The sequence below is a fragment of the Eriocheir sinensis genome, chromosome 1 (assembly GCF_024679095.1).
Source record: "Eriocheir sinensis breed Jianghai 21 chromosome 1, ASM2467909v1, whole genome shotgun sequence".
NCBI classification, from domain to species: domain Eukaryota; kingdom Metazoa; phylum Arthropoda; class Malacostraca; order Decapoda; family Varunidae; genus Eriocheir; species Eriocheir sinensis.
Window position 1 is genome coordinate 16,149,089 of NC_066509.1, and position 27,832 is coordinate 16,176,920.

General features: G+C 42.5%; 1 long non-coding RNA gene across 1 annotated transcript in view; it reads right to left on the reverse strand.

Moving 5' to 3' along the window:
• LOC126995583 (uncharacterized) overlaps positions 1-25,787 on the reverse strand; it is a 103,111-nt gene extending 77,324 nt beyond the window's left edge. Inside the window, exon 1 of the long non-coding RNA XR_007750432.1 lies at positions 25,477-25,787. This is a non-coding gene — a long non-coding RNA (uncharacterized LOC126995583). The remainder of the gene's footprint in view (positions 1-25,476) is intronic.
• Between the last annotated feature and the right edge of the window lie 2,045 nt (positions 25,788-27,832).

A 27,832-nucleotide genomic window follows, 5' to 3' on the forward strand; every position in this document is an offset into this window, starting at 1 on the left:
AGTAGAATACAAACACACACACACACACACACACACACACACACACACACACACACACACACACACACACATAAAATGCAAATATACTTTGAAAAATGAAAGAAAATAGAAATGCATATGTAAAACTAAGAAAAAAGAGGAGGAGGAGGAGGAGGAGGAGGAGGAGGAGGAAGAAGAAAAGGAAGAGGAGGAGGAGGGGGACATAATATAGGGGAAGTAAAGAGAGAGAGAGAGAGAGAGAGAGAGAGCAGTGGTGGGTGCCGTGACATTCTCCACGCTGACCTTCCCGAGAAAATAATTGCTGTATCCTCTTCAATTTTTATTTATTTTCGAGGCAGGAACATGAGTGGAAAATTCCCTCTTGTTTTCTTTATCTTTTCCGAAGTTTTTCCCGTCCAATATTTACTCTTGGGAAGTTCCTACATTTTTTTTCTTCATATTTACGTTTCTCTTGAATTATTTCTGTATAGAGTTTAGCTAATTAATAATACCAGGTTCACTCTGTCTGTCTGTCTTTCTGCCTGCCTGTCTGTCTGTCTCTGTGTCTGTCTATCTGTATGTCTGTTATAATCTGCCTGTCCATCTGTCTACCTGTCTTTGTGTGTGTGTGTGTCTGTGTGTGTGTACGTCTCTCTCTCTCTCTCTCTCTCTCTCTCTCTCTCTCTCTCTCTCTCTCTCTCTCTCTCTCTCTCTCTCTCTCTCTCTCTCTCTCTCTCTCTCTCTCTCTTTCTTTCTGTCCTCCCTGCATCTTTTTATACTCTTTCTTTGGTCCATTTTTCAGGTTCTTTTGTGTGTGTTGCTCTTGTCTGCTGGTGACGCAACGCATTTGTTCATTGTGCCTACTGACCACTTAGCTCGCGCGGAGGACGTGGAAAGAAAGGGAGAGAGAAGGGAGTGAGTAGGTAGAAGGGTGGGGGGAGAAGGCCGGGATGGGAAGGCTAGTTAGGAGAGAAGAGAAGGAGGATGAAGAGGAGGAGAAATTGGCGAAGCGAAAAAGGCAAGTATAGGAAGTACAAATTTTGATCAGTGCACAGAGAAGAGAGCGTGGTTAGAGGTAGAGGGGGGAGGAGAAAGAAGAAAAATGTGAGAAGAGGAGAACAGAGGGGGAGGAAAAGGTGACATGAGTAGAGGAGAAGAGGGGAAAAAGGAAAAGAGAAGAATAGAAAAGTGGTTAGGAGAGGGAGAAGAAAAGGGGAGTTGAGAGTAGAAAAGATGGGAGTGGGGACGCAAAGAAACGAAAAAATAGAAAAATGAGGTGTGACAAGAGGTTAGAAGAGGAGCGGAGAGATAAGATAGAAGCTAGACGAAAAGATCAGCGGAAAAAAAGTGGAATCATAAATATTTGAATGTTAATTAAGGAATCAAAAAGCAATCATAGTTTAGTCACTGTTTTTAACAATTGTTGGAAAGGCAGACTGTTAATCTTTTCTTCTTTTCCAGGTACGGTAGTGGCTGAGGTGAAGGAGGACATCAGTGAGTAGAAGACATATTTGTAATTTCTCGACGGCGGTCTGACCTGTTTTTTTCTGGTAATTCAGTCTTCCACCTGAGATGAATACTTCACTAGAGGCATTTGCTTCCACCTCTAAATAATGCGAGGATCAAGCTGCTGTACGATCACGGAACACAAGAACCTGGATCTCAAAACTACTTCTAAATAATGCAAGGATCAAGCTGCTGTACGATCACGAAGCACAAAAAACCTGGATCCCAAAACTACTTCTAGAAATATGAACAAACAATGAACTGATATTAAACATGGTCATTGTTTTTCATCACCACCACCATTGTCAAACCCAGCTAACTCTTAAAATCACCTTCTCATCGGAGTTAGTTTGTCAGATTATTGGACACGAGAGAAAATACAGAAGTAAATTTACAAGAAAACGAAAAAGAATCAACATGGAAGTAAAAATATAAACTTCAAATTCAGGACCAACACGGGAAAACACAAAAGTTGAAAATTGCAGCCAACTCTTTACAATTATGCGAAACATGTATGTGCTCCACAACACAGAAAGTTAAAGGATCAATGTTTAAGAATAACACGGTCACCTGGGAATATTCCTTGCCTGTGATACCACATGTAAAAATAATTACACAACAATTATGCCATCACGAAAGATATCGCAAAGGCATATATTCACTGATTAACATAAAATGAGAAATTTCTTTAAAAAATACCCTCTTCAAAGCCAAATCAACATGAAGAAATAGGAATAGGACGTTAAAGGCTTGATTTGCCATATGGAGCCGTGTTCGCCCCGTCAGTCCAGTTTTAGGTAATAGTTATAGCCATGTTAACACGGCCGACGAGGCAGGCGAAGGGGAGTCGGTGCGAGCCGCTGATCACGCGGGACGGGAAACATGCCCCGCCAGAGGATCAAACATTGTACATGCGTTTTACATAAAATAAAACAATAATACACCCCTGCTAAATATGTGACCCGCGTTTAAAGAGAAAAAAAAAACTCGTGTAAAAATAACATGTAGGCGATTAAAAGTGTAGTAAAGAGTAAAGTTTACCATGCACAGCTGTCAACACCCCTCCACACACACACACACACACACACACACACACACACACACACACACACCACAATATCCCCTCGCTCCTCGTTCGCCATTTTCGTGATGGTGGCGAGAAACTGTGAATTGGACGCGCGTTAAAACTAAATGCACCAACACATGCACTGTAATTTCTGGCGCGGGAACGGCGGTATAAAAATCTGGCCGGTGTATGCAGCGCGGGAAACTTTTAGGCTGTTGTGTTGCGGGAGCGTACAAAACAACTTTAACTCCTGTTCTGACCAAGATTTTCACTTACTTCCACATTTTCCTTCTCTGGCATTTAAAAATCGAATCACAGGTAATGCTATAATTTTTTATAGGCCTACAGCAATGGAAGCAGATCAAGGGTATAATAAAAGGGAGATAAAAAAGCCCTCTAATCAAAGCTCCTATAAAAAAAATTATAAAGAACATGAGAACTTGAGAACATGAGAACATAGGAGTCTGCAAGAGGCCGGTAGGCCTGTACGAGGCAGCTCCTCTGAACCTAAGCTTCCGTGTAGCTCCCGTGTATCTAACCCCACCTAATATCGCTGTCCATGAATTTATCTAATCTATTTTTGAATGTGACAATTGTATTGGCACTCACCACATGACTGCTAAGCCTATTCCACTCATCCACCACCCTGTTTTTAAACCCATTTTTGCCTATGTCCCTGTTGAATCTAAATTTATCCAGTTTAAACCCATTACTTCGTGTCCTACCCGGTTCTCTTACTAACAAAACCTTATGAATGTCTCCCTTATTAAAGCCCTTCATCCATTTATAAACCTCGATCATGTCTCCACGCACCCTTCGCCTTTCTAGAGAATGCAAGTTTAACTGTTTGAGTCTTTCCTCGTATGGCAAGTTTCTCAACCCCTGAATCATCTTAATCATCCTCCTCTGCACCGATTCTAAGGAGCTGCCAAAAGAGAGAGTACGGTCTCCCTCACACCCACTGACGGATTTTCTTGGTCGGCCTGTTAATGCGTTCCCTGGAGACACTAACGAGAGACATCTTGCTTCCGGACGAGACTAACTAAGCGGAAACAGAATAATCGTGGGTCTGCTCGGCCTTACCATGACGGACTTGTTACCAGGGGCGGCGCAGTCAATCATGCTCACTAACTAGCGCTCTGAGCGTGAACCCGATTGTGGGGGCACCGAGGCATGTGTGACGGACTTGTTAGGCGGTTATGTGCGCCCCTTGACCACACTCGGCTGGATAAGTAGGTTTGTAGCTATCCTGGGACGCGGTGCAAGTGATTAATACTATAGTCTGTTCACTTAAGTCTGACCCAAGCTGACAACATAAACCTAAGCGTGTTTGTAAGCACAGTGCAGATTAGCAGAAAGTGCTGCGCGAGATAAACACAAAGAAAACTTGGAAGCCATAACAGTAGCCAATCATCATTCAGCTTGCAAACACGCTTACGTTTATGTTGTCAGCTTGGGTCGGACTTAAGTGAACAGACAATAGTTTCGTAATGTCTAGAATAGTACGTGAAGAATTATTTCGTGATTGTTCAGTTATCAAAGCAATAGAAAAGTGTTCCGTATAGCGTCCTGCAGCGGAAATGTTTTAAAATGGTTCAGTCACTGCAATGTAATTTTTAGTCATTGAGGTAAAAGAAACGAAAATAGCCAATAGTGTGCCGGCAATGTTTTGGGTGAGTGTTTGTCATCTCAGCAGCATAACAGGCAACGGGTCACTCCAGGGTAAAAAAAAAAAGAAGAGGCAGTAAATGGTCAAGAAATAAACCGGTGTGTCCCCGAGGAGCACCACAGGAAGAGTACAGAAGAAACCTTACTCCTGTGCCGCCCCTCCGTCCCGGCAGGAAAAATGGAGGGGGAGGGGAAGACTATTATATCTGTACATACCTGACTCCAAAATACATACACGGAAAATGCCAAAAAATAAATAAATAAATAAATGAGATAAATACCAATACATACGAAGAGAATGAACGGCAGTAAATCTAAATGTGCTTATATTGCCCTTATCAACGTTAATCGAGTTTTACTTTTATTACCCAACTCTCTCTCTCTCTCTCTCTCTCTCTCTCTCTCTCTCTCTCTCTCTCTCTCTCTCTCTCTCTCTCTCTCTCTCTCTCTCTCTCTCTCTCTCTCTCTCTCTCTCTCTCTCTCTCTCTCTCAGTAATTTCTATGACAAGTTAAAAATAGTGAAGGATAGACGGATGAAAATATAAAACAAATAACAAAGATGCGACACGATAATCGAGAAAAATATGGAAATGGTTGGAAGGAAAGGAGAATATATGGTAGGGAAGAGAAGAGGGGATAAGAGGAGAGGAAAGAGGTCAAGGGGAAGGACGGAGCTAATAACGTTAAATGAAAAAGGAGAGGGAAAAGTGGAGAGAAGTAGGGAAGGAAGAGGGGAGGGACGCCATTGAGAAGAAAGGAAGGTAGGGAGGATGGGAGAAAGGAAATGAGGGTTAAGCCTGGAATATAGGAGTGACGCATATATTTAAGGGTGAGAGTAGTGAAGGGTTAGTGAAGAGGGATGGAAATGATGTTCAAAATATTCTGGGAGACGAGTAGGATGAGGATGAGGAGGAGGAGGAGGAGGAGGATGTTAAGGGGTAGGAGAACGAAGAGGAAGAAGAGGACAAAAAGGAGATCGAAGAAGAGGGGAGGGAAGAAAACGAGGAGGACGAAATAGAAATATGGAAAAGAAAGTGAAAAGGAAAAGAAATACAAGAGGGAAAGAGCAAAACGAAAATAAGAATAACAGGGTAAGAAAAAAAAGAAGACAGGAAAAAAACGAAAGATTAAACAAAATAGAAAAATGGAAAAGAAAGTGAAAAAGAAAAGAAATACAGGAGGAAAAGAACTAAACGAAAATAAGAATAACATGGTAAGAAAAAAAATAGCAGAAGACAGGAAAAAAAAACTGGTTGAGGAACAGGAGCAAAATAAGATATAGTAAACATGGGAAAAGAAAAAGAAAATGAAAAAGAAAAGAAATACAGGAGGAAAAGAACTAAACGAGAATAGAAATAACATGGTTAGAAAAAAAAATATCAGAAGACAGGAAAAAAAACAGGATGAGAAACAGGAGCACAATAAGATATAGTAAAAAGGGGGACAAAGACGTGAAGAATAAATAAAGGAGATAGAGAAAAAAAAGGGGGATAGAGCAGCCAGGGAGGGAGCGAACATGATATCGTCCATAGTGAGTAGAGAAGCGTTTGCTCTGCCCGCCACAACGCCATAAATCACGCTACACAAACACGGACGATACGCCATAAAAAAGAAAATTTACTTTATATAAGATAAACATCATTAAAAGAGAGAAAAAAAAACACAAGGTGAACTGTTTGATTATTGAGATACGTTACATTTGGTTTGATGCTGGAATTTCCATTGCTAAAAAAAACAAAAAAAAAACAGACAGGCGCACTGCAACACACAGTTACACATAATAGGAACGCTGACACACACAAACAAACAAACAAGCAAACACACATGATATTAGTAACACATACGAAACATAATAAAATCAAGGACACACACACACACACACACACACACACACACACACACACACACACACACACACACACACACACACACATACACACACACAGCCAGTTAGTCAGCCAGTTAAAAATTATTACATTCATTGAGTTGGTCAGTCACTCAGTAAGTCAGTCAGCTAGTTTGTCAGTTACTCATTAAGTTAATCAGTTGGCCAGGTAGACAATAAATCAATCAGGAGTTCAGTCAATCAGTCAATCGGTCTATCTTTTTATCTGTGGTTGAGTCAGTTAATTCGATCAGTTAGTAAATTCAATCAATCAGTAACCTACCCCGAAGCCTGACCATAAAGGACACAAGATCGATCAAGGAAAACGTCAAAGAAATGGAATTAGAATATGTGGAGCGGCTTACCCTCTTCCTCAACAATTCTCAATGACGTCACGCAGGTAAACAAATGAAAAGTAATCTCTCTCTCTCTCTCTCTCTCTCTCTCTCTCTCTCTCTCTCTCTCTCTCTCTCTCTCTCTGTATCTTTCTTTTCAGCTTTTCTCCTGCCTCACGAAGCCTCAAAAACAAGTGGAAGCAACGCCTAGGACTGGAACTGTTTGTGATGAGAGATGAATCGAAAAAAATCAAGTTTAGCGTAAAGTTGGAAAAATGAGGCGAAAGATGAAGGAAAAGGATCCAGGGTAAAATGATAAAGTTCAGACTGGATGGGGAAAGATGAACTGAAGGGATACAGGGTTAGGATTGGATAGACGATCGGTTGGAAAAACATGAAAAGGAAGGGATAAATGGTTGAGGAACAGCAAGATTGGATGGGAAAATAATAAAAAGGTATACTGGGTTTGGATACAGATGTGGAATGGATCAAGAAATAAAGTAGAGAAGTTATTTGGTTGTGGGTAAGATAGCAAAAGGATGATGAAGAAAATGAGGTAAAAGAATAAAGAGATTTTAGGTGAGGAGAAGGCGTGGAATGGAATCAAGGTGGGTGAATGTGGGAAAGAGGGATGATCGGCTGAATGGAATTAGGGAAGAATGGCAGAAAAGACGGTGAGGAGGAAAGGAAGTAATTAGATAGAGGAAGAGAAGAAGGAATTTATATGAAGAAAATTAAGCAGGTACAGATAATTTAATGAATAAATAGAATAGATAATTATAGGCAGTTATGAAGAAAAATAAATCGATTCATAAATAAATGGTCACGGAAAAGGCGAAAAATAGGAACGATGCTCAACTCCGCCGCCTCGCCATCCACGCCAGTGCACAAACAAACACACACACACACACATTCCTTCCACACTTGTCAATGCTAAACCTTCTCTCGCTGTATCTTATATCGTGTGTGTGTGTGTGTGTGTGTGTGTGTGTGTGTGTGTGTAACACCACGGCCTGATCACGAGTTGGACTCCCTTTCGCCATCTCTGGGTACTGCCAGGACCTCACACACCACACACCCCATACCCCTTGCTCAAGGGGGGACGTAACCACTCCTAGTCAACTGAAAAATCCGGCTTGAGCGGGGCTCGAACCGCCGCCTGTTAGGCCGTTAAGCCTCGCAGCGCAGCGCTCTACCGATTGAGTCACCGGAGCGGTGAAGCCACCGGAGCGGTGTGCGTGTGTGTGTGTGTGTGTGTGTGTGTGTGTGTGTGTGTGTGTGTGTGTGTGTGTGTGTGTGTGTGTGTGTGTGTGTGTCGAGGGATACTGAAGAGAGAGAGAGAGAGAGAGAGAGAGAGAGAGAGAGAGAGAGAGAGAGAGAGAGAGAGAGAGAGAGAGAGAGAGAGAGAGAGAGAGAGAGAGAGAGAGAGAAACTGTTTGGCTTAAATACTCTTCAGGACGAGTCATATTTCCTTATCACAACTCTTGAGACACTCATTTATGCCTGTTTTCAATAGTGTTTTTGGGAGTATCGAGGTGTCTTCAGTATCTTCAATCCTAGTACTATTTAACACAGGTTTACTGATTTACTAAGACACTGCGTCCCGTGATAATATTGACACCTCAGACCTACTTGCTTATCTTTGTTTTCTCTTGTTAAAAATGCTTCCTAACACTTATCTTTAATGTTTACTATTTGTGCCGGCGTTAAGCGAAGATATATATATTTTATTTCATTATCGAAGAACATTTATCAATCTGTGTATAGAAATAATGTTCCCACCGAGACAAAGCTCTCCGGTGGGTTACGCGAGGCAGACATTAAAGCAGAGAGGTCACGGGCAGCGGCGGGGAGCGAGGCAAGAGAAAACAATGACAACAAAAAGTCCTTGCTTGCTGAGACTTGCTGAGAATAATCAATATGCATGAGATCGTGAATACTGAAGCGATCATTATTAAATTTCCTCGATCACGTTACTCAGTGCAACTCCTTGATCAAAAAACAAAGAAAACAGGCATAGAAAAAAATCACGGAGAACAAAAATATATCATCTGAAAAAACTCTACGGGTACCTGACCCCGTATTTCATTACCTATTTTGATGCATTCGGACGAATGTAACGGAAATAGCTCTTTACAATCAACTTATTTTTGAAGAAGGAGAAAAAGCTTAGGAACAATAATGAAATTTGGCTGAATATAAATATCAGCCCAATGGTTTCTGCAACAAAGTATTTTTTACCTCGAACAGGAGGCAAACCTCATCTTAGGAGATAAATTATGAATATACGACGAGAGACGTCACGTAAAAAAAATGAATAAACGTACAACAGGATGAAAATATTGACATAAAAAACAAAACCTTCCCAGAAGGATGATATTTTTTACAATGAAAAATAAAATTGATGCACAGGAAAACTAGACTTTGTGAGAGGGAACATTAGGAAATAGAAGAAAAATGTGGCCCTAAGGAAAAAAATAAATTCAAACAAATACACAAAGAGTATAATGCAAATATAATCGTATAATGTGACCCCCTTTGCACGCTCCGAGGCAACACCATTACCACACCTGTCTTATCGAGCTAATTAAGGAATCTGATGCGCCAAGACAGAATGGTGTCTGAGAAAAAAATAAGTACAATTTGGCATATGTATTTCCTTTTCATATCCGTCAAAAACTTTAAAGATAATGTAAATAGAGAGAGAGAGAGAGAGAGAGAGAGAGAGAGAGAGAGAGAGAGAGAGAGAGAGAGAGAGAGAGAGAGAGAGAGAGAGAGAGAGAGAGAGAGAGAGAGAGAGAGAGAGAGAGAGAGAGAGAGAGAGAGAGAGAGAGAGAGAGAGAGAGAGAGAGAGAGAGAGAGAGAGAGAGAGAGAGAGAGAGAGAGAGAGAGAGAGAGAGAGAGAGAGAGAGAGAGAGAGAGAGAGAGAGAGAGAGAGAGAGAGAGAGAGAGAGAGAGAGAGAGAGAGAGAGAGAGAGAGAGAGGGTGTTGAGAAAGAGACAGGGGGTTGAGAGTCAATAAGGTTTCTCTCATGAGTCCCCGCGGTGTGGCATGGCAACTGAGGTTCGAGCGATTACCGAGAAAGGTACTTGTTGCCTTGTGTTTGAAGAGGACGGTGAGTGAGGGACCACAATGCATTAGTCAACATGTCCAGGAGGAGGAGAAGGAGGAGGAGGAGGAAGAGGAGGAGGAAGTGGAAGAAGAAGAGGAAGAGGAAGATAAAGAGGAGGAGGAGGAGAAGGAGAAGAAGGAGGAGGAGGAAAAGAAGGAGGAGGAGGAAAAGAAGGAGGAGGAGTAAAAAAGGAGGAGGAGGAGGAGGAGGAGGAGGAGGAGGAGGAGGAGGAAGTGGAAGAGGAAGAGGAAGAGGAAGATAAAGAGGAGGAGGAGGAGAAGGAAAAGAAGGAGGAGGAGGAAAAGAAGGAGGAGGAGTAAAAAAGGTGGAGGAGGAGGAGGAGGAGGAGGAGGAGGAGGAGGAGGAGGAAAAGGAGGTGAAGGAGGAAAAGGAGGTGCAGGAGGAAAAGGAGGAGAAAGAGCAGGAGGATAATAGTTAAAAGATGGAAGAGATAGGACAAGAAAATCGAATTGGGTAAAAACAAAACTTAAATAAAATAAGAAGTAAAGGGAGGAAAACCGAGAAAATATGAGGGTATGGAAGGATGAAAATAACGTATACGAAAAAGAAAATAGCATTATACACGATAAAAAAAACGCTGATTCAGTTAAAAAAATTATGTAAGTACACGAAAAAGAGAGAGAGAGAGAGAGAGAGAGAGAGAGAGAGAGAGAGAGAGAGAGAGAGAGAGAGAGAGAGAGAGAGAGAGAGAGAGAGAGAGAGAGAGAGAGAGACAGAGAGAGAGAGAGAGAGAGAGAGAGAGAGAGAGAGAGAGAGAGAGAGAGAGAGAGAGAGAGGAAAGATTTAAACGTCAGATACGTGGCGTTTAAAACTTTATGGAGATCGAAGATTGATATTCATTTAATTTCTCTCTCTCTCTCTCTCTCTCTCTCTCTCCAGCCTAGACACACAATAAGAGAGAATCACTGTACATCAGGTCTTATCTAATTCAAATATCATCACCTCTCAATAAACTGTACATTGTCTGCAGTTTGAGGGGAAAATACGTTGAATGCTCATACGAATCCCCCCTTTGGCCAACTGTCACAACAACAGATTAATGCTTCGATAATGAGAGGAAGAGGAACAACAGTAAAATGGAGAGGAAGAGAAGGAAGAAAGGAGAAGAGATACAGGAGAGGAAGTATGATGGAATGAAAGCTTAAGTATACGGGAAGGGAAAAAAAATAGGTTCTGGTGTAATGTAAAAAGATACGTAAAAATATAGGAAAACTACAAAGGACCAGTCGGCAGCTTCTGAAAACAAATTACAAACCATCTGAATTCCCCGTCCTCCATTTTTTCTACCTTACCTTCACTTAAAACGCAATTAAACCAGGACAAACCACTTAACTAAATAAATTCGATTCGTCCATTAAAAAATCCCGTTTTCCCATTATCTGACGTTATTTGTAGAGCGCTAATTGTCTTTTCTTTAATCTGAGTCTATCCTATTTGTACCTAGTGATCAGGGAGATTATCTTTCCGATTCATCATGGGATTGCTGAATATATAAAAAGGTGAGATGAAGTAAAATGATAAACAGGACGCTACCAAGATTTAAAGGTACAGATATCGGAGGAGGAAAAGCGTGAACACTGAGAGAGAATCCAACGAAAAATGTGTGATGGATCGAGGCAAAGAAGTGTGAAGTGAAGAGAGGATAAGAGACGGGTGTAGTATGGAGAGTAAAGCAACACGCCACACGGAAATACGTACGGGAAGTTGTAACACTGAGAGAGAATCAAAGAATTGGAAAGAAAGAATTGATTTAAGGACATGGAAGTGTGACCTAAGGAGGGTATAGAGGAAGTGTGTATTATAAATAGGTCAGCGGGACACGCAACGAGGCTAATGATAATACTATCGACCTACGAGACGCGGAAACACGGAAGAGAACATCAGAGAAAGGGAAAGAGGAACGCGGCTTATGGTTCCAGGTCATAAAAGTGACGTAAAGATAAGACAAACGAGGTGTATATTACAGATGACCATCGACGTAAAAGAATAAGGAAACAAGGAGAACGAGTCAAGGAAACGAGAAGAAAAGTAGTGGTTTATTTTTTATTTTATTTTTTTGAGCAAAGGAGACAGCACAAGGCCACACAAAAAAGGAAACAATAAAAAAAGGCCGCTACTCGCTGCTCCTGTAAAGAATCCGAAGAGGTGGCCGAAAGAGCAGCCAATTACGTGAGATTATGGCTTAAGGATATAAAAAAAGTAACGTAGAGAGGACAAAGGAAGGTTTTGGTATAGAGATTAGCACGGCCCGCCACAAGGTTAAGGGCACAGGGTATCGACGCACAAAAAACAGGAACAAGGAGAGAGAATGAAAAAAGAAACGGGGAGATAGAAATGGTTTATGGCTTAAGGATAAAGAAAAGTGACGGAGAGAGAGAACAGAAGAAGGTTGCAGTATAAAGAATAACCCGGCACGCCACAAGGTTAAGGGAACAAGGGGTATCGACGCACCAAAACCAGGTACAAGGAGAGAGAATGAAAAAAAAAAAAACAGGAAGAAAGAAATGGTTTATGGCTTAAGGATAAAGAAAAGTGACGGAGAGAGAGAACAGAAGAAGGTTGCATTATAAAGAATAACCCGGCACGCCACAAGGTTAAGGGAACAAGGGGTATCGACGCACAAAAACCAGGAACAAGGAAAGAGAACGAAAAAAAAAACAGGAAGAAAGAAATGGTTTATTGCTCAAGGATAAAGAAAAGTGACGGAGAGAAAGGACAGTATAAAGAATAACTTGGCACGCCACACGGTTAAGGGTAAAGGGTACCGACGCACAAGAACCATAAGCAAGGAGAGAGAATGAAAAAAAAAACAGGAAAAAAGAAATGGTATATTGCTTAAGGATAAAGAAAAGTGAAGTAGAGAGAGGACTGAGGAAGGTTGCAGTATAAAGTATAACCCGGCTCGCCACAAGGTTAAAGGTATAGGTACCGACGCACAAAGAGAAACACAAAGAGAGAGAATAAAAGAAATGGGATAAAATAAATGGTTAATGGCTGAAGGAAATAAATGTGTATACCAGAGAGATGACAGGGGATGATTGTAGCTTAGCGAGTAGCAGGAGACGCCACAAGGTTAAGAGCATAGGTACTGACGCACAGGAAACAGAAGCACGGAAAGAGTACGAAAAAGGAAGATAAAAATGGTTATGATTACAGGACATGACGTTAAGAGAGGACAGAGGAAGGTTGTGGCATAGAGATTAGCGGGACAGGCCACAAGGTTAAGGGAACAGGTATCCAGACACAAGAGGAGGAAACACTAAGAGAGAGAGAGAAGGAATCGAAGGACCCATTGAGATTTAAGAGAGGACAGAGGAAGGTTGTGGCATAGAGATTAGCGGGACAGGCCACAAGGTAAAGGGCACAGGTATCCAGACACAAGAAGCGGAAGCACTATAAGAGAGAGAGAAAGAATCGAAGGCCCCATTGAAATGCTGGCCGGCCTCCTGCGGTATTGTATTGGCCACCCCGGACGTGAGGCGCCACACCACCGCTTTGTGCTTGCCGTTCGCTCACCACCTTTATTTTATACACTTAGATTAGTATTTTAAGACACTTTCGCTCCTCACATCAACTATTACTAAAGGTCAAAGAGGGGACCAATCGGGTTCTAATGAGTGTTTCTTTAGGTTCACCGCACAGAGGAAGGGTCAATCTACCACCAGGGTCATACAACTACTCCTGGAAATGCCCATAACTCCTACGAAAGCCTTGTCAAATACGTGAACATGGGCAACGAAATGTCTAGTAATACGGCACTTAAGGTTTTGCTCCGTGCTCAGTGGCGGGTAAAGGACACTGTAACTCGCGTATGGAGCAGAGAGAGCCGCCAGAGGGTGAAAATGAGTGAGGTTTATGAACGGATTAGAACGAGAGGAAGGGAAAGAGGTGAGCCTTAATAGATGAAAGCAGAACCTACATATATTATTTTCTCCACCTTACCAGTCTTCTCACTCTCTCTCTCTCTCTCTCTCTCTCTCTCTCACCTCTTCGTTCCCTTTCTTTCTAATCCTACCTCCTCTTTTCCTCCTTCATTATACATTCCCCAGTATCATCTCTTTCTTTTTCTTTCCCCCTCTCCTTTGTTTTCTTCCCTCCTGCCCCCTTTACACTCTCCCCTCTCATATCCGTCCCCTCTCTCCTCCCTCCCTCCCTCATTCAACGTAGCCCCTTGCCATTTTCTTTTCTCTGTGTTACGTTTTCCTCCTACGCTTTCCGTCTCTCTCTCTCACACACACACACACATATTCAGTCTTTAATCCTCTTATTTCCTCCTCTCTTCTTTCACCTCTTTTTTTTTTTAAGTCCCTCTCCTTTTGTACTCTTTCTTACACATTAAAAATTTCCCTCTCTCATCTCCTGCCTTCTTCTCTTCCCTCTTCCCTCTCTTCCTGGATCTCTTTCCAATCTTTTCTTTCTCCCTCAGTCAACTTTTAACACGCATTTCTTTCCCTCACACTCCTTTATTTTCCCCCCTACTCATTATTTAACTCTCGTCCTTCCCCATTCATCATTCTCCTCTCTCATCTCCTTCCCCACCTCTACTTGCTTTAACTGAAACACGCGAGGATCCAAACGTGTTCAGAATCTACCCCGGGCAACCTGGGATTCGCGAACTCTTAGTGTAAAAACCGTAAGTCTAACTGGAGGTCGCCACGCCCGACTGATTCATTAGCAATGCAAGTGGCGGCCTCATTTCGCTCGCCTTCCTCCGGGTCTCATTGTCCTGCTCTCTCGCGCTTCCGCAGGTAGCGGGATGGGGCGACGAGAGACTTGATTAACAGCTTCAAAGTCCCGTGTCGGTATTTCAAACGCTTCCGACGTACTCTCGTGGCTGACTAGTTATTTAAGTTTCCCGCAGATATAGAATTGTCACTTCATCATCCTTTAAAATCCTTGAGTTGGTATGTCAAACGCTCCCGACGTGTTCTCGTGAATGACTAGCGATTGAACTTGCCTATGGGTGCAGAATTTCCCCACAGTCAGGTCTAATCATTTCAAATCCTCGTGTTGGTATTTCAAACGCTTCCGACGTGTTCTCGTGAATGACTAGCGATTGAACTTGCCTATGGGTGCAGAATTTTCCCCCAGTCAGGTCTAATCATTTCAAATCCTCGTGTTGGTATTTCAAACGCTTCCGATGTGCTCCCGTGACAGTTTCCATGGATGTTGGCCTCACACATTTTCCGTGGGCACGAAACTTTAATCTTCTTGTAAATATTCCATTGGGTTTAGTCGAGTCAAAGCTTGTTGGTGTGAGTATTTCAAACGCTCTCGACGGGCTCCAATCGTCGAGTATCCAATGGAGTGTTCATGTATTTGCTATAGACGCATAATTTTCCACGAGGGTGTAATACTCCATCATGTTTATACTGTTTTCCGTGTTCCTGAATTCATGTTACTCCGAGAAAGTTTGCTCCGTGGTTCAAAACTTATCATATAATTCCCATAGAAGTAAAATTTTCTCTTCCGGGTGCAATATTCAGCGAGTCATATTGTTTGAAATGTTCTTGCTCAGATTCGTGTTCTGGAAAATTGTTTTGCTTGGTGATTAAATATTTACTTTAGGCAAGACAAGAGTCACAAGCCTCGCCGGAAACCCAAATCTTTTCCCCACGGGAGTAATATTCAGTCGAGTATACATTATTTTCGTGTTCATGAATTCGTGTTTCTCCTGAAAAGAGTTAAATGTACTAACACGTGTTTACACCAGGGAGGACAAGGAGATGATACCCTCACCTCCCTTTTCTCACACGCACGCGACAGTCAAGCCCAAAAAGTCTCTCTCCATCTTAACAACAGCCATCCTTAAAATTTCACAGAAGGCAAAAAATCTTACACTCACTTTATCTTCTTTACCTTCAAATAGACAAGGCTATCCCAGTGATCTCCCTCGTAATAACAGCCATCCTTACAATGTTATGGAGAGCAAAGACAGTTGCCTTCACCTCCTCCCTACCCTCAAACACACGCAACAGTCAAGCACAACCATCGGGCAGTCTCCATCTTAATAACATCTCTCTTTACTACGTTACGGAGAACAAAAAAACGTTTACATCACCTCCTCCCTACCCTCAAACACATGGAAAAGTCAAGCTCAACCATCTGACAATCTCCCTCTTATTAACATCTCTACTTACAACATTATGGAAAGCAAAAGAACGCTACCCTCGCGCAACAGTCAACCCAACGCGTCTGACAATCTCCATCTTAATAACACTCCTCCTTTATAGAGAGCAAAGATAAGCAACCCTCACCACCTTTCTACCCTCAAACACAGGTTACAGTCTATCCCAATCATCTTCATCTTAATAACAGTTCTCCTTGCGATGTTATAAAGGGCAAACATCAATCTTCTTCTCACGTAATTGACTGCTCTTTCGGCCACCTCTTCGGATTCTTTACAGGAGCAGCGAGTAGCGGGCTTTTTTTTATTGTTGTTTCCTTTTTTTGTGCCCTTGTGCGGTCTCCTTTGCTGTAAAAAAAAAAAAAGTAACCTTACCTTATTTCTACCTTTAAACACGCGCAACAGACAATCTCACCCATCTGATATTGTCCACTACGATGACCCTCCTCACCTCCCCACACGGCACGACACACCAGCAAACGAAACAGGAGACGTGCTACACCCCGACGCTGGTGTAGTCTATTTAGTCTCTACCTGCATTTACAACCATACCTGGCGCCCCTAAGCTGTCTTCACTTTCAACGAGAATCCCGAAATTAACATCACCATACCGAGAGATAAACAGATAAACAGATAGATAGACAGACAGATAGAGTTCAAGGTCTTCCCGGAAAGCGAGGCACATTTAGATATTCACGTGGTATCCTATGTTTTCATTTGCTTGTCAGTGCTACGCGGATGCCGAGGAGGCCGATGACAAGTTGTATACTGAGTGTGAGAACGTATAACGCGATGAATTTAAGCTCAATGTCCAAACAGATGACGCGACCACCAAACACGACACCCGGGGAGAGCCACACAAACTAACTGAAAATACGAGGATAATAAAAAAAAAGGTGTGTTAGTATGTTTGCACCGGGTGAACGTTCTCTAATAAGGAGGGACAACCATACATAACTTAACAATTCATAATACGAGAACGGTAAGACGATGCTACTTTGTTATTGTCTCATGTTCTCGAAGGTGAATTTGGGTTCTCTGAGCGTGAGCAGTGACGGCACCACCACCTGTGCTTCTGCTCATTTACCTATCGCGGCAAGTAAACGGGGGAGCTATTCTCAGGGACCACTTAAAGAGACGACCCTGCTGCCTCCTACCGAGAAGTGGTGGTGGTGGTGGTGGTGGGAAAAGAGGCGTGGTGTTCCGAGGTAAAGGTCAAGGTGAATGTAAATAAAGGTGAGTAAATATGAAGGTGAAATCCTGTACCTGGGTGGATAATTGGCGCATAACCTTATTTTCCCTCTCCTTAAGTCCTTGATCAAAGCTGAGTGTGTGTGTGTGTGTGTGTGTGTGTGTGTGTGTGTGTGTGTGTGTGTGTGTGTGTGTGTGTGTGTGTGTGTGTGTGTGTGTGTGTTTCTTGTCTCTACGAGGAAGTATGAGTTTGATTGGAAGATGGGTGGGAGGTGGGCGTTGCGATATTGGAAGGTGAAGGAAGGCAAACACGGATGGAAGGGCAAAGAGGAATAGAAAAGAGAAAAAGAAGGAAATCGAGTGAAGGAAAGAAGCAAATATCGAATTGCTGATGAAGAGAGAAAGTAAAGGGAGGAAAAAGAAATGGGAAGAGGAATTATTGTAGTGGAGGAAGTGTTGGTGGCGGGGTAGTGGTGGTGGCGGGAGAGTAGTGGAGAGGGATAGCGGTGATGGTGGGGGAGGTGGAGGTGGCGGCGGTTCAAGTGATAGAGGTGCACTCAGGAAAGGTTGGGAAGGAGGTTACCAAGGTGGAAGGGAGTGAAGCGTGATATATCTGTTTCATCACACCTGGCTAGGGCACAGGGTGGGGGGGAGGGGGGGGGAGAGAGAGAGAGAGAGAGAGAGAGAGAGAGAGAGAGAGAGAGAGAGAGAGAGAGAGAGAGAGAGAGAGAGAGAGAGAGAGAGAGAGAGAGAGAGAGAGAGAGAGAGAGAGAGAGAATACCTTAACATTCTCCGTAAAATTAGTGACGTTATAATTACAAACACACAGAGGAGCAGTAAGTAGCGGGCTTTTTTTATTATTGTTTTCTTTTTTTACGCCCTTGAACTGTCTCCTTTGCTGTAAAAAAGAAAAAGACAAAAAAACACACATACACACAAACAAACACACAATTAAACACATAAGCAGGCAAACAAACACACACATATCTGCAACACTCTACACAACACAAGCACTCACCAAGCACGCGACCATGACACATTAACTCTTTACTCCCTCGTGCGCTGTGTCTCCAGAGCTCCCGCGTATCCTGCTTGTAACGCCGCGCCACCAATTTTATCCCCCGAAGGAAATTAACACATTTCCGATGAGCTTCACGCGGCCCGAAGGTTTTCCCGCGAGGCTCTGGCCGGGTCTGTTTTCCCGTTCCCTCTCACTCTTATTTTTTTTTCTCTCTCTCTCTCTCTCTCTCTCTCTCTCTCTCTCACACACACACACACACACAAAACACACACACACACACACACACACACACCACACACAACACACACGCGGGTGCACAGACTGCCATAACAAGCAAATAGTCACATGCTAACAAACTTCTTTCCTTCATCACTAAACGCTAAACCCTTATATTATATTTGCAATAGCAAGACTTACAATCCATGAAAGCAGGGTTTTTGTGTGCTAATATTTGCCACTAGGTGCTTCCTGTGATGGGAGGGAAGGCCGTTTTAACATAATTTCCCTGATCAACACCATGTATATTAGCCCTGAGCACGCAGGTTCCTCGGAGGTATCGTGGGAACGCCTCCTTGCCTGACTCGCCTGCCCACCTGACTGACGCGTTCCATTACTCCCGGCATCGCCCCCAAACACTTGTCTGTCAGAATTAGCGCCGCGAAGTGAAATTAATGAGCAGCTTAGGATGACTCTAAGGACCCATCACGCACGGAAATGTAAAAAAAATGAGTATGAATAGACTGGAAAGAAAGAGTTTTTTTTTTATATATTTAATATGGCCGTTGAGGAATGAACAATTTATTCCTTGGCACCGCAACTTCACGTTCATATGGCGGGTGTTTGGGAGGGGGGTGTGAGGGGGGCGGATACTGCAGCGCGGACTTTGCTTTCTAAACTACCCTCATCTCTAGTTTCCTTTCTGACCGTTCTATTTCTGTTGTTCATTGATGATCTTCTTTCCAAAACGAACTGTCCTATCCATTCCTACGCCGATGATTCCACTCTGCATTATTCAACTTTTTAATAGAAGACCCACCCTTCAGGAAATTAACGACTCTAGGATGGAGGCTGCAGAACGCTTAGCCTCAGACATTACTATTATTTCCGATTGTGGCAAGAAGAACCTGGTGTCCTTCAACGCCTCAAAAACACAGTTTCTCCACCTATCCACTCGACACAATCTTCCAAACAACGATCCCCTATTCTTCGACAACACCCAGCTATCACCTTCCTCAACACTAAACATCCTCGGTCTATCCTTAACTCAAAATCTCAACTGGAAACTTCATCTCATCTCTTACTAAATCAGCTTCGAGGCTGGGCGTTCTGTACCGTCTCCGCCAGTTCTTCTCCCTGCACAGTTGCTGTCCATATACAGGGCCTTGTCCGCCCTCGTATGGAGTATGCATCTCATGTGGGGGGGCTCCACTCACAGCTCTTCTGGACAGAGTGGAGGCAAAGTCTCATCAGCTCTCCTCCTCATACGTACTGATAGTCTTCTACCTCTTAAATTCCGCCGCAATGTTGCCTCTTCTATCTTCTATCGATATTTCCACGCTGACTGCTCTTCTGAACTTGCTAACTGCATGCCTCCCCCTGCACTCGACTTTCTACTCATGCTCATCCCTATACTGTCCAAACCCCTTATGCAAGAGTTAACCAGCATCTTCACTCTTTCATCCCTCACGCTGGTAAACTCTGGAACAATCTTCCTTCATCTGTATTTCCTCTTGCCTACGACTTGAACTTTTTCAAGAAGAGGGTATCAGGACACCTCTCCTCCCGAAACTGACCTCTCTGATTCTTTTATTAATGTTTACTTTTTTGTGCCCTTGAACTGTCTCCTTTGCTGTAAAAAAAAAAAAAAAAAAAAAAAAAAAAAAAAAGGAAAATATAGAAATGCAGGATGATCAAAGAAAAGGAATGTACACTACTGAAAAATTCCCTCGTACAGGTATATTTACGTTTTACTGTAATTTCTTTCCTAGAAATTCTGTGTAATACTCCCTCACTATATGCATCATCTTCCTCGACGCGTTAGCGGAAAAGAAATATTAATTTGAAGATGGGGAGCTGGCTTCATATCTACCAAGATTTTCTCCCTCCACCAGATGCCTTACTGCCACCCTTCTCTTCAACCCTCCTCCCACATTTACATCCACAAAATAAATATGTATGCAGATGTGAAGAACTGTCAATAAACATCATCAAGATTTTAAGTTAACATTACGCTACACTCTTCCATTCACCTGTATATTCAATCACACATTTTCAAACGAATAGCACTTTGGATTTCAACTCTGGCCCATCCCAATGCTATCTCAATCCCTTATGCAAGATTTAACCAGTATCTTCATTCTTTCATCCCTTTCTCTGGTAAACTTTGGAATAGCCTTTTTTTATTTCTGTTTTTGATGCACTTGAGCTGCTTCCATTCCGGATATGTTTACCAGACGTACTGATACACTGTCCTTGTCACTCATTCACACATTTTTTTTTTTACAACAAAGGAGACAGCTCAAGGGCACACAAAAAAAGGAAACAATAATGAAAAAAAGTCCGCTAACAATAATAAAAAAACCCGCTATAAAAAAAATAATAAACTCACTCAAGAAAAAAAAAACTAACAGACACATAAACGAAGTACATGCACACAGATGCCATCATTTCAGTAGTTAAGTAAATAACGTCTGGTACACAATGAGGCACAAGTAAACAAACAATAGGTAGAAATGGATAAACAGACTAAGAGATGAGCTGCTCCATACAAATACTGCACAGAAACAAAAAAACGGCCCGGTGCGGCGCCAGTTCAGTGCAAACGCAAGACTTTATAACAACAAGGGAGGGACGGCCGAAGAGACAATAAAATTTCGAGGCCATCACGCTATGGTGGAAACTTGTGACAGTGCCTTCAAAAACCGTCCCGAGGTGAAACTTGACCATTCAATATAAACTTTGGCCGGCGTAGTATTTAGAGCCAGAAGAGGAAGAGGAGGGGGACGAGGAAGAGGAATGCGAAAAGAAAAATGGGAAGAAAGACGATACAAGACGAAAACAAAGGTTAGATTTTAATAAGGAAAATAATTATTGTGCAAAATAAAATAAACTAACGTAGAGTGAGGACGGGAGGAAGCTAATGATGGAAATAGTAATAGTAGCAGTAGTAGTAGTCATAATAGTGGTAGCTGGACGAAGAGTAGGAAGAGGAGGAGGAAGATGAGGGGAAGCGAACATATTTAATTAAAGAAGACAGAGCTGCATTCGTCCCATATATGCATTTCGTATGTAGATTAGTCAAACTTTCTGAATGCGAGAGAAGGACAGGAAGCCACATACACAATAGGAAAGGCCTAACATATATACAGAGACCGACGAGGGATATATATAAAGACACAAACAACAGGCTACCACTAAGCAAAATATGTTAGGAGAGACTACACTAACTGGAACGAACACACACACACACACACACACACACACACACACACACACACACACCTCCAGGACACAGGGTAGCACTTCGATAGCGAGGAGGCATTGTACATCATCGGTAATTTCCTGTAATGCTGCGCCCCGTGAGTGTTACGGCCAGAGGGGGAGGGGAGGGGAGGGGGGGAAGGGTGGGGGCGGATGGCGGCGGTGGTGATGGTGGTGGTGGGTGGTGACTGAAGCTACCGAGGTGTTGTTGGTGTTTGAGTGGGGAGTGATGGTGATGTGGGTGAGGTCGGTGTGACAGTGGTGGTGTAATGCTGGTGTGTGGGTGAGGGTGGGTGGGTGGATGGAGAGGTGGGTAGGTGGGTGAGTGTATCAGTGGGTGGATATTGCTATAAAATAATTCTAGTTCCGGATGTGGGCGAGGTGGGTGAGGGGGTAGGAGGGGATTGGGTGGATGTGTGTGTGTATGTGTTACCGTAGAGGAGTTTTAGTTCTGGGTGTCGGCAAGGTGGGTGGGATGGGGTGGATGAGTAAGGGGGTTGTTGCGGTATAGTAATTCTAGTTCTATTCCTTAAGCAGGTACGTGGACGCAAGGAAGGTGCTTTGTCTCAGGGCTGCCGAACTTGAGCGCATTTATCACTATTGATGGCCGCGGCAGCCTACACGGGGCCGAATAATGACCCGCAGCGAGGAGACATATTCCCCTCCTTAGACCAATCCCGCAAACCACTACAACCACATGGGGAAGGGGACGGAGGGGGACACACGGAAGGACACACGCGCCTGACTTATCATAAATTCGGACAGGTGTTTCTCGTCTCGCCACCGACAACACACATTAACGACATGACATGAGAAAAAGAATAACACGACATGAGAAAAAGAACTCTAAGATGTAAGGACGCCGTAATTAGACCGCCAATTACACCTCAAGGACACGATGAAACTTTAAGTGGATTAAGTAACACGATGAAACATAGTGAGGGAAAATAACACGACGAAATTTAAATGGGAAAGTATCGTGATGAAATTAACCGGGGAAAATTACCACAATGAAACCTAGTGAGGAAAAAATAAATACAGTGAAACGGCAGAAGAAAATTAACACAATGGAACTTGACAGAGGAAAAATAACACGATGGAACTTAACAGGGAAAAAATAACACGATGGAACTTGACAGGGGAAAAATAACACGATGGAACTTAACAGGGGAAAAATAACACGATGGAACTTAACAGGGAAAAAATAACACGATGGAACTTGACACATGGGAAAAATAACACGATGGAACTTGACAGGGGAAAAATAACACGATGGAACTTAACAGGGGAAAAATAACACGATGGATCTTGACAGGGGAAAAATAACACGATGGAACTTAACAGGGGAAAAATAACACGATGGAACTTAACAGGGGAAAAATAACACGATGGAACTTAACAGGGGAAAAATAACACGATGGAACTTAACAGGGGAAAAATAACACGATGGAACTTGACAGGGGAAAAATAACACGATGGAACTTAACAGGGGAAAAATAACACGATGGAACTTGACAGGGAAAAAATAACACGATGGAACTTGACAGGGAAAAAATAACACGATGGAACTTGACAGGGAAAAAATAACACAATGGAACTTGACAGGGGAAAAATAACACGAAGGAACTTAACAGGGAAAAAATAACACGATGGAACTTAACAACGGAAAAATAACACGATGAAACTTAACAGGGGAAAAATAACACGATGAAACTTGGCAATGGAAAAATAACACAATGAATCTTGACAATGGAAAAATAACACGATGGAGCTTAACAGGGGAACAATAACACGATGAAACTTGACAACGGAAAAATAACACGATGAAACTTGACAACGGAAAAATAACACGATGAAACTTGACGACGGAAAAATAACACGATGAAACTTAACAGGGGAAAAATAACACGATGAAACTTGACGACGGAAAAATAACACGATGAAACTTAACAGGGGAAAAATAACACGATGAAACTTGGCAATGGAAAAATAACACGATGAAACTTGGCAATGGAAAAGTAACACGATGAAACTTGACAACGGTAAAATAACGTGATGAAACTTAACAGGGGAACAATAACACGATGAAACTTGACAGGGGAAAAATAACACGATGAAACTTGACAACGGTAAAATAACATGATGCAACTTAACAGGGGAACAATAACACGATGAAACTTGACAATGGAAAAATAACACAATGAAACTTGACAATAGAAACATAACACGATGAAACTTGACAGGGGAAAAATAACACGATAAAACTTAACAGGGGAAAAATAACACGATGAAACTTAACAGGGGAAAAATAACACGATGAAACTTGACAACGGAAAAATAACACGATGAAACTTGACAACGGAAAAATAACACGATGAAACTTGACAACGGAAAAATAACACGATGAAACTTGACAACGGAAAAATAACACGATGAAACTTAACAGGGGAAAAATAACACGATGAAACTTGACAACGGAAAAATATCATGATGAAACTTGACAACGGAAAAATAACACGATGAAACTTGACAACGTAAAAATAACACGATGAAACTTGACAACGGAAAAATAACATGATGAAACTTGACAACGGAAAAATAACACGATGAAATTTGACAACGGAAAAATAACATGATGAAACTTGACAACGGAAAAATAACACAATGAAACTTGACAATAGAAACATAACACGATGAAACTTAACAACGGAAAAATAACATGATGAAACTTGACAACGGAAAAATAACATGATGAAACTTGACAACGGAAAAATAACACGATGAAACTTAACAACGGAAAAATAACATGATGAAACTTGACAACGGAAAAATAACACGATGAAACTTAGCAACGGAAAAATAACATGATGAAACTTGACAGCGGAAAAATAACACGATGAAACTTAACAACGGAAAAATAACATGATGAAACTTGACAACGGAAAAATAACACGATGAAATTTGACAACGGAAAAATAACGATGAAACTTGACAGCGGAAAAATAACACAATGAAACTTGACAATAGAAACATAACACGATGAAACTTAACAACGGAAAAATAACATGATGAAACTTGACAACGGAAAAATAACACGATGAAACTTGACAACGGAAAAATAACACGATGAAACTTGACAGCGGAAAAATAACACGATGGAACTTAGCAGGGGAAAAATAACATAATGAAAATTAGCAGGGGAAAAATAACACGATGAAACTTGACAACGGAAAAATAACACGATGAAACTTGACAATGGAAAAATAACACGATGAAACTTGACAATGGAAACATAACACGATGAAACTTAACAGGGGAAAAATAACACGATGAAACTTGACAATGGAAAAATAATACAAAGAAATTCAACAGGAGAGAAATAGAGGATCGACACAGAAACTCTTGTGTAAACATCGCACGTCTCACCCCATCCCGCACCTTCCATATCACCCACGGACACCTCGGGGAAAGCTTCATTTACGCTTCTTTATCTGCGTCAATAAAGGAAAAAATAACGAAAACAGAAGAAACAGAAGCAGGGGACCATAATTATTTAGGTGTCAATGCATTCTCAAGCTGAAGCAGAGGCAGCGACAAGAATAGCAGGGACCTAAATTCGGTAGTCTCGGTTCCCAGGCAGAATCAGCAGAAAAAAAGCAAAAGCAGGTAAAAAAGCAGCCCCGACTAAGTTGCTTTAATTCACCTCAGCAAAATAAATAAAAGCAGCAGTCCAGATTCAAGCATCAATGTACCAGAAGCAGAAGGACAGATAGCAGAAGCACCAATCCAGATTTACTCGCTTACATTCTCTCCAGCAGAACAGACAGACGCAGAAATACCGAAAGCAGCAACCCAGAATTTCCCGCCGAGGCTCTCCGCCATCAGAGGCAGAAGCAGAGATAGCAGCGGCAGCAGTGACAGCAGCTCGGACTTAGGCGTCGAGATTTTCCCCATCGCGCGAAGGAAGGAAGGAAGGAAGGACGCGGAATGCCGGGCGAAAATGAGTCTGTCCCGCCACACGCCCCGAAGGAAGCAGACAGGTGGCGGCCGCGGCAAGAAACTGGAGGAACATTTTATTAACTTACCGCGCGAACTGAGCCGAGGAAGACAGCAGACACCACAGCTCACCGGCCGGCCGACTCACCTGCCGAGAAAAAAAAGGTGGTGGTGAGAGGCGGAAAGACGGCGGAGGAAAGCAGGATGATAATAAAGGTGGAAAGGCAGGAATACCGAGAAGGAAAAGAGAAGAAGAAAAAATATGGTTGCGGTGACAGATACTGATAAGGAAGAAAACAGTGACGAGGTGAATCCCTAAAGATTTATTAAGACTTAGATCTGAGCGGTTTTGTAGATGGCGTCATTTCTGTAAAGGAGAAAATACATACTGTAAGCAAACGCACAAAAAACAAATAAATGCAATGATCGAATAAAAAAAAACAATTGAGAGTGAAAGGATATGTAACTAGCGTCTAGTGAGCTTGTTTTGGTTGCTTTTTTTTTTTTTTTTTTTTTTTTCCCGGAGCTGCCTACCTTGATGTAGAGAAAAAAAAAGGGGTGATGATGGGGGTGGGGGGGGGGGAGTGGTGGTGTTGGTGTTGGTATTGGTTATGCGCGGGGTAGTGGGAGGGGGGTGGTGGTGTTGGTGGTGGTGGTGCGCGAGGTAGTGGTGGTAGTTTTGGGTTCTTTTCCTACAAGTCTTTCCCAACACTTGCTCGTGACAGCTGTTTATAAGCAACGTAACGATAAAAAGGAAAATAGTTAAAAATACATTTACGAAAATCCCATGAGAGAGAGAGAGAGAGAGAGAGAGAGAGAGAGAGAGAGAGAGAGAGAGAGAGAGAGAGAGAGAGAGAGAGAGAGAGAGAGAGAGAGAGAGAGAGAGAGAGAGAGAGAGAGAGAGAGAGAGAGAGAGAGAGAGAGAGAGAGAGAGAGAGAGAGAGAGAGAGAGAGAGAGAGAGAGAGAGAGAGAGAGAGAGAGAGAGAGAGAGAGAGAGAGAGAGAGAGAGAGAGAGAGAGAGAGAGAGAGAGAGAGAGAGAGAGAGAGAGAGAGAGAGAGAGAGAGAGAGAGAGAGAGAGAGAGAGAGAGAGAGAGAGAGAGAGAGAGAGAGAGAGAGAGAGAGAGAGAGAGAGAGAGAGAGAGAGAGAGAGAGCATTCCGTGGGTTCTCGAAGCATGGTTCATATTTTCTCAAACCCAAAGGTTAAAACCTTGAAGTTTTGCCTCCATAAAGAAGGCGTGTGTCCGGCACACTGGAGGAGGAGGAGGAGGAGGAGGTGGAGGTAAAGGAGGAGGAGGAGGAGGTGGAGGTAAAGGAGAAGGACGAGGAGGAAGAGAAGGAGCAGGAGGGAGAAGTGTACTGGGAGGAAGATCTGGAAAAAGACGAATGATATTAACAACAACAACAACAACAACAATAACAACAACAACAACAACAACAACAACAACAACAACAACAACAACAACAACAACAACAACAACAACAACAACAACAACGAGGAGGAGGAAGAAAAGGAAAAAAAACAATAATAAAAAAGAAAGAAAAACGGGAAAAACTATTTAGATGAAACCCGAAAAAAATTTAATATGAAATGAAGAAAAAGGAAACCGATGACCATAATTCGATTGAAAAAAAAAAAAACATATACATTATTCTGTCCTTCCCCTTTATCCTCCCCTGAAGCGTTCCGTCCCTCTCCCCTCCTGCCTGTCACACTTCCGCTCTCCCATTGCATCCGTCTTTCCTTCCTTCCCTCCTCTTAATCCGGACAAGTCTCTCCAATTCCTCCTTCCTCCTTCCCTTCCCACCTGGTCCCGGGCGAAGTACTCACCTCAAACTTCCCTTCGTCCACCCTTCTTCTGCCCTTCTTCTGGATTCCTCAAAATAAGATAGATACGGCAACATTCTTCTCTCCTTTGTCTTTTACCGTTTCGTCCACCCTTCTTCTTCCCTTCTTCTGGATTCCTCAAAATAAGATAGATTCGGCAAAATTCTTCCCTCCTTCGTCTTTTACCGATTCGTCCACCTTTCTTCTTCCGTTCTTCTTAATTCCCCTTCCAAAAACAGATACGCCAAAAGACTCTTCCTTCTATTGTTATTATCATTAAACTAAACCTTCTTACTTTTTCATCCCTTTTTCCGTATACGTCTTTTATTTCGTCTTTTCTTCATCTCAAACTCCGGTTATTTCTTACTTTTTTTGTCTGTGAGTCTCCCTTCCACACTTTCTTCGTATTTTTCCTGGGTCGTCTTCTTTTCTTTCTTTACTACACATGTATTTTGTTTCGTTTTTCCTCCACTCACGTTTCCTCCTCCTGCCCATTATTTTCTCTCTATTTATCCAATGTAGTGTCCGCCGCTGTCCACTCTTCCTCTCCCTGCCCCTTTCCTCCCCCGTGCAATCGAAAAATCTTCTTAACTTCCTCCCCTCTTTTGTTCTCGTCC